Source organism: Mus pahari, chromosome 10 (genome assembly GCF_900095145.1).
Source record: "Mus pahari chromosome 10, PAHARI_EIJ_v1.1, whole genome shotgun sequence".
Classification (NCBI taxonomy): domain Eukaryota; kingdom Metazoa; phylum Chordata; class Mammalia; order Rodentia; family Muridae; genus Mus; species Mus pahari.
Genome location: NC_034599.1, coordinates 30,298,170 through 30,305,968, shown reverse-complemented (window position 1 = coordinate 30,305,968; position 7,799 = coordinate 30,298,170). Strand labels below are relative to the sequence as shown.

General features: G+C 41.0%; 1 protein-coding gene across 2 annotated transcripts in view; it reads right to left on the bottom strand.

Moving 5' to 3' along the window:
• Nucleotides 1-7,799, bottom strand: part of Cdon (cell adhesion associated, oncogene regulated) — an 88,791-nt gene that overhangs the window by 9,493 nt on the left and 71,499 nt on the right. The window lies entirely within an intron of this gene.

The window sequence follows — 7,799 nt, the reverse complement described above, 5'->3', positions numbered from 1 at the left end:
ATAGGGAACTTCCGGGATAGCATTTGAAATGTAAATTAAGAAAATAATAAAAAATAAATAAAAAGAAAGAAAAAAAATTGGGCTTTTGTATATACCTTTTCTCAAGCAAGTAAGTTCTTATGGAACAGTGCGAGTCTCATTAGTACAGGCCTGTTCTCACAGTCCATACCTAACGTGAGCTAAGACATAGATATTAAAGCTCGAGGGCCTGGCACACTTACACTTTGCCTCTTTGCATCACAATGCTAGTTATCCATCCTTGTTCAACACTGACTTGTGGCTGGATATCTTTTCTACCATCTGTTGGTTTTAGTGTTAGCTGGCTTAAACATGTCTCCATGTCAGCAATGACCATCCTACATGTCACAGAAGCACAGCCAGGCACTTGACCTTGATGGTGCTACACGTGCTAAAGTGAACTTCTGGCTCCTGCTTCCCTTTCTCTGGGAATCTGAAGGTAATGTAAGGTGCTAGGAGCCTGAACTTAGAGGACAAAGAAGGACCAGAAAGAAAAGTTCATGTAAAAGAGGCGAAATTCAGCTGAGGGGAAAATAAAACGCATACTTGCCAGAATCTGGAAAAAAAAATGCAAGGCAGGTCCCTATAAATATAAACATTACAAATAGAATGAACTCATACAGCAACTGTGAAGGAATTTCATCATGCTGAAATAACAAGATTCCAGGGACTCACCAGGCAGAGAGGGGCCTCTTCTTTCACTTGGGTTTCTCTTGTCTTGTGCTCTTCTTTAATTTAAAGCAAGCTGTAGATGGGATTTCTGAGTGAAGTCTAAGAGCTTTTCAACATCATGATTTCTAAAGAACATCTCTCAGAGCAGCACAAAGTTACATTCATGGGGCAGGACCGGAGGCCAGCAAGACAGAAGAACAAGGGCCAGCTTCTACAGGGATGTCCATTGATGTAGGCTAACGTGCCAGCAGCACATATTAAAGACATTTAGAAATGACAGATTCTTGGCAGGAGAAAGTATAACTTCCTGTTATGTATTCTTTAGTATCTACTTTTCAGGTAAGTAGACACTCCTTTGAACTGTACCTCTCCCACATCAGAGGTCAGAGTAGGGTGGAGAGTAACATAACTTACATTTGTAAAGTAGCTACGACCCAGATTTCACCATGATAAACCACAATGATTTAAAATTTTCTAGTACATTGAATCTTAACTCAGAATCTGCAATTAACCACTTAGCTAACCAAATGCAAGCGATTGCATCGCCTCCCTGTTAGTATATTTCCAGATGTCTGTGTCAGTAGAAAACCATCTTGGACTCGGGCTGGGCATGTGGAGATAAAAGCATATGGTCCAGAGAAGGATATGACCCCTCTTCTGAATGTGATCGGGGCAGCATGAGGAACCGAGTCTGTTGCTGATAATGCTCTCAGATAGTTTCTAAGGCAATAACTAGAATACCTGTGAATACGTAAGCTAAGAGACCAAATCTCCACAGAGTAAGAAAGAACAGAACATTCCTTAAGACTTTCAGAATGCACTTTACAGCTCACACAACTCAGGGCTTCACAACCTTGGAGAGCAGTGCCTGCAGACAGACCGTGAAGTCAATGTTTTTGCAGGGCTGTCACCAGCCTAGGAACTCCTCATCTTCATTCTGTTAACACCAAGTAAACGGAACTCTGAGCATACCATCACATACATAGTGGGTTATTCTGTAAAAGCTCACATGGTCTGTTTACAAGACAACCTATTCACCTATCCGTTTATGAGGCAGAAAAAATGACACTGAAGGACTCACAAAACTAACGAAATACTCTGTAACCAGTAATCTGAACAGCCTGGATGTAATGAAAAGGAGAACTGAAGTTTAAGTTTGCATTTGGGAGACCATGGAGTATTGGTAGTTGATTAAACATAATTTGGTTATTTCTGTAAATTAAGCAGATAAAAGTTTTCTTTTTAAAAAGATTTATTTATTTATTTCATGTATATGAGTATACTGTAGCTGTACAGATGGTTGTGAGCCATCATGTAGTTACTGGGAATTGAACTCAGGACCTCCGCTCACTCCAGCCCCACTGGCTCCGGGCCAAAGATTTATTTACAGTGTACATAAATAAATACACTGTAGCTGTCTTCAGACACACCAGAAGAGGGCATCAGATCTCATTGTGGATGGTTGTGAGCCACCATGTAGTTGCTGGGATTTGAACTCAGGACCTTCAAAAGGGCAGTCAGTGCTCTTAACCTCTGAGCCATCTCTCCAGCTCCACAAATGTTTTCTAAATAAGTATTTCCCTTCTGGTTATATGCTTGGATATAATTATGCAGAATTATAATGGTTATTCTGATCAGATATGGGGAACAAGTTTTACATATAGTCCCTTTCCTGACTTTTTTTTTTTTTACAGTTCTAGAGCTTGAACCAAAGACCTCATGGATGCCAGACAAAAACTGATTCACTAAGTCAGCCAGAACCCCCCTCTCTCTTCATTATCCTTGAAGGCAAGGAGTAAGGATCCATGGGCCACTGGAATATTCAATATTTATTTACATGCACATGCCTTGGAGACTTCTGCAGTAATATCCAGGTGATGGTTGTTTTATATTTAGTTCATCTTCGCTGTTTTCTCTGGTCACTGCTAGCTCCTATTGGCTGTTCTACTCCTTGAATATGGGAGCAGATAAATTCCTGTAAAACAGAACCCTCCTGACCCTCCGCCATGACCATGACCATTCTCACTGTCTACATGGTTGGACTCTGTGATGAGCCCAGCATCACGGTGGGACTTTCCTTTAGAAATTAATTTATCAGTTACTTTTACACAAAGGTGGCAGTAAGTTCTGGGAGACAATAAATGATAGAGTACGTTAATGAACAAGGCAAATAGACCCACAAACAGTTTATAACTTAAAGACCAAAAGCAATACTCCATGACAACAGGCCCCAGTCTCCATGTTAGAAATAAGAAGTAAATTGGGGAGGGGGGTGTCATATACTCTTTCCAAAAATGATGGTATTGAACAGTTAGAGATGTATCAGAGGTTACAAACATTGCTGCTAAAACAAAACAAAAAAACAGAAACAAGAAAACAATAAAAAAAGACAAAAAGAACCCAAACCAAAAAACCAACCAACAAATAAACACACACACATACACACACACACACACACACACACACACACACACACACACACACAAGCTCCAAACCAAAACCAAACAAGGCATTGCTGCTATTTAGCTCCCAGTGTCAAATCAGAAGGCTCACGACTGCCTGTAACTCTGTCTCCTCAAAGCAGGAAGATCACCATAGGTGAAAGAAAAGTCAAACCTTAGACTTTGTACTTTCTTCCGTTGGCACTATGCATAGGTCTGAAGTTGCTAAGTGATCAGAAATAAGAGAAGGATTGGGTTATGAAAAAATAGCCTGTGCAGAGGAAAAGTTTAAGTATGCTAGACAATTAACAACCACCTGGGCCCATCAAACCCTCTCTGGAGACTCCTATTATAACTTAGTATCCTCCCTTCATCTCTGCATCCCATTTTCATCTGAGCACATCTGACATGAGCAATGGAAGGACACTCCAAGACTGAGAACGTACGGACATTTAGGATTATCACTACACAAAACCTTGGCAGCCATCTGTAATATCTGATTTTCAAGGCACTACCCCCAGTGGCTTTCTTTCTCTTGATTATCAGCCATTCGGCCTGGACTTCTTTCCCCAGATGAACTATAGACATTTTTCCACGCTGATTTTGACTTCCTGCCCATTTCCAGTCTCCTTAGGACCCTTAAAGTTAATCTCTCATTCTTTCCTGATGGGACCTCCATTCACTCATCTGTGAATTTCATCAGTGTCTTTTCTACTCTCTTACAAATTACCAAGACTGATGGCAAATAGACCCAATTTAATGTCAATTCCTTCCCATTAAACTAGCCAAGCAGCTAACAAACCACATGTGATTGCATATCCAGAACTGTACTGTTTTGTCTGAATTGAGGAGAAGAGAAAGACAGAAAGAATTTATTTGATTACAAGCTGTTTAACTCTTGAAATGTTGAACAGCACAACATTTTCTCAATTATGTCTTTAGTGGAGGGGATGCTGACCAGCAGGGCGGTTTCTCAATTACATTTTCAGTGGAGGGGACTGGCTCCCTGGAGGGCTGCATTAAACAGGCCTCTTTCTACAGGCTACTAAAACCCTGAGAAGGTTTTACTTTTCTGTTAGGAGAACACAGGAGGCCTGACAGTCATTTACATGCCCTATGATGATGTAACAATTCCCCCCAGACTGCCCTGGGATGTAACAACCCCCCCCCCCAAGGGCTACCCTGGGATGTAACAATTCCCCCTAGACTGCTAGAGGTGGCTTCCATCTTGCTTGTTCAAATTTTTGTTGTTGTTATTGCTATTTGTTTGTTCATTTGTTTGTTCATTTGTTTGTTTGGGTCTAGTTGTCTCAACATAGCCTTGGTTGTCCTGGAACTCACTATGCAGACCAGACTGGCTTCAAACTCACAGAGATCCCTCCTGCCTCTGTGTCCTGAGTGCTGGGATTAAAGGTGTGTGTCACCACATCCTGTCTGTCCCCAGTACAGTACTCCACTTCCGTCAATAGAGTTAATCTCAGTCTCCAGAGGAGTTACTGCTAAAACAGGGGGATGAGAAAAGGGATTCATCACGGGTGAACAACAATTGGTTTCTTAACTCTAAGAAACACATTTGGGTTTTAAACCTGAGAAGGCAGAGGAAGTGGAGGAGCAAGTTACAGGGCAGGCAAGACTATACAGAAAGACTCTAAGGAAGCCCTGCCCTGTTCTTAGGCACCCATGGAATAAAAAAGAAAATTCCAGGGCTAATGCCCGAATCATCTCAAACAGCACCAGCAGGACACGGAGCTTGTTGTTTCCTAGTTTCTGTCTCCTATGCTGTCTCCTAGTAAGATGCTTGCACCAGGTGACCCTTTGCCCAGCTTCTTCCACAGTGTCTTATTTATAAAAAGACATACCCACAATCCCTCACTTACCTTCTACACTGTGCCTACTGTGTTCTTCAAGGCACAGGTCTAGCTGTCCAGCTGCTCACAGTCTTTGACTAAGCCTCTGTGGATCTGGATGGCTTGGTTCACTATGGAATTAGCTGCTTAGCTCCTTCCCTCATGACCTCCTGCAGCCTTCAGAGCCCAGGAGCAATGGTGTCAAGTGACAGTGAATACTGTCCTGAGACTGTGAGCTGAGAGATGCATTTCCCCACTTTGTAGGGCTATTGTGGATTTAACTCAGGGCTTTGCACACACCAGACAAGTGACCTACCACTGAGTTTTGTCCCCAGCCCTTTGAGGTTTTTCTAATTTTTATTTCTAAGGCAAAGTATCACGACATTGTCCAACCTGGTCTTGAACTCACTCTGTAGTTCAGGCAGGCTTAAACTTAAAATCCTCCTGCCTCAGGTTTTTGAGTAGCTGGTATTACAGGTCTGTGCTGCAAGGCTTGTCTCCTTTCCTTTTTAAAACTGTTCCTCTTAGGTGTTTGTCACAGAAGTGTTAAGCTGACAGACCAGATATCCATTCTCAATCGCAATGTCCACAGCATTAGAAATGGGAATTTAAATGATTCTAGTTTCTGAGAGATGAGAGTAGCTACTCTTTAATACAACTCCATGTGTGTGTGTGTGTGTGTGTGTGTGTGTGTGTGTGTATTTGTCTATCTGTATGTGTGTGCATGTGTGTATATGTCTCTCCATGTGTCTATGTATGTTCCTTCATCCAGGAAGAATATTTAAGCCAGAGAAAAACACAGCTGAAGAGAATTCACCTGTTTCCAGATAGCAGTGAAACAAACTTGAAATGCAGGAAGTTACTAACCTCAAAACCAAAGAAATACAATTACAATTTATAATAAAACCACCAGATTCTACACAGATGTGCATACAAATAGCCAAACTGAAGCTGCCAGCGATCATTTAAGTTCTCTTAAAGAAACTCGATCTATTTTGGACACTGAGACGGAATCTCATCATAAAGATATTTTATGAAATTTTATATTGTACTGCGATTGGTCTTCCAATACTCAGAACACACCTTCACTGTTCAGATGAGGATACTAGCTCTGAGATCCTGTGCAAATTTCCCAAGATTACAGGTTTAAGCAGCGGCAAAGCACAGGACTACTTATTCTCAGAGCAAACTACTAGGCTCTAATTTGTAAGGAGAGTTGAGGTCTGTGATGACCAGAAGAACCACAAAGGACAACTCAAGACACAAAAACCTCTGCCTACCACTGTTCCATTAAACCACCTGATTACTACCAAGTATGTGAGCCGGCTTCATGAACTTCCTCTCTGTGGTTTTTCGAAAAAATATCTTGCTAGGTAACTTAAGTTGACCCATGGCAATCTGATCGTCTCAGCCTCTCAAGTGCAGATTTGCTGGCAAGAGCCACCACACCTAGGTTATTTTACATGTTACAAGTTATTTTACATGTTTCTTAACGAACTGTGACAGCTCTGAACAAAGCTGCAGCTTTGATATAAGAACATTTTCAAAATGAGTGTTACAGAACTGAAATACTCTTAGTACACAAAATAGCCAGCCAGCTCTTGCTAATATATAAGCCTTTACATGGTAAGTAAATAACAAAATGTAGCAATGATTTATTGCTCTGTTCTGAGAATTTCTAAAACAACATGGTTTTTGTTTTCTGAGGCAGGTCTCACTGCATAGCCCAGGCTTGCTTTCATTCCAGCCCACTCAGCTTGCCTGCCTTGAAAGGATGCGCTTTAGACTGCATGACAGGCTAGATCCTTCTGACGTCACTAACTCCCAGCGATAACACTTAACTCTTACTTCATTTAAAAGCTACAGATTGAACCCTTCTGGATAATGTATGATCCAAATGTCAAGCCATCCTCACCTTTCTTATGGACTAAGTTTTCAAGTTATAGGATTTCAGCAGTGGGATGGGTTTTTAGGACTATGTAATTCAATACCATCATAACGGAAAAGAACTAAGATTTATTATGCAACTTCAACAGTCCTTTGGAATTGATATGTACAGAAGTATATGAAAGAGCTTAGAGTCCTCACCCCCACATCATGCTGGCCTTCAACATAGAATCTTCCTGCCTCAGACTCCCAGGTAGCTGGGATAACAGGCTTACACTATCAGACCCAGCTTTTTTTATTTTTATTTTTTAAAAATCAAGATTCTTAACCAAATGTCTAATATAGGAAATATTATTAAAGCTTTCTGCTATTCAGTGTATCAAAGTTGGTGAACTTTCATTTGCTTGTGTTTGAGACAGGGTCTTACTATGTATCCCAGGCTAGTCTTGAATTTGCAATTCTCCTGATCACAGCTCCCCAAAAGAAACTGCAGGTTACTGAGATTATAGACATGTGCCACCACGCCTATTTTCTGTTACTTTTTAAGTTCCACATGCACACACGTGTATCCATACCCATGTGTACACACACATACATACATACACACACAGAGACACACAATTTTGTTATGGTTTTTGTTTTGAGAGAGGCTCTCTCTATGTAGCCTGACTGCCCTAGACTCACTCAGTAGACCAGGCGAGCCTTAACCTCACAGAGATCACCTGCCTATGTCTGCTAAGTACTGGGACTAAGGGCACACACCACCATGGTTCAAGAAGAAATTCTTAGGTATCTTAAGATTTTAAAAATTAAAGGAGAAAGAAAGAAAGAAAGAAAGAAAGAAAGAAAGAAAGAAAGAAAGAAAGAAAGAAAGAAAGAAAGAAAGAAGAAAGAAAGAAAGAAAGGAAGAAAGGAAGGAAAAGAAAGAAAGAAA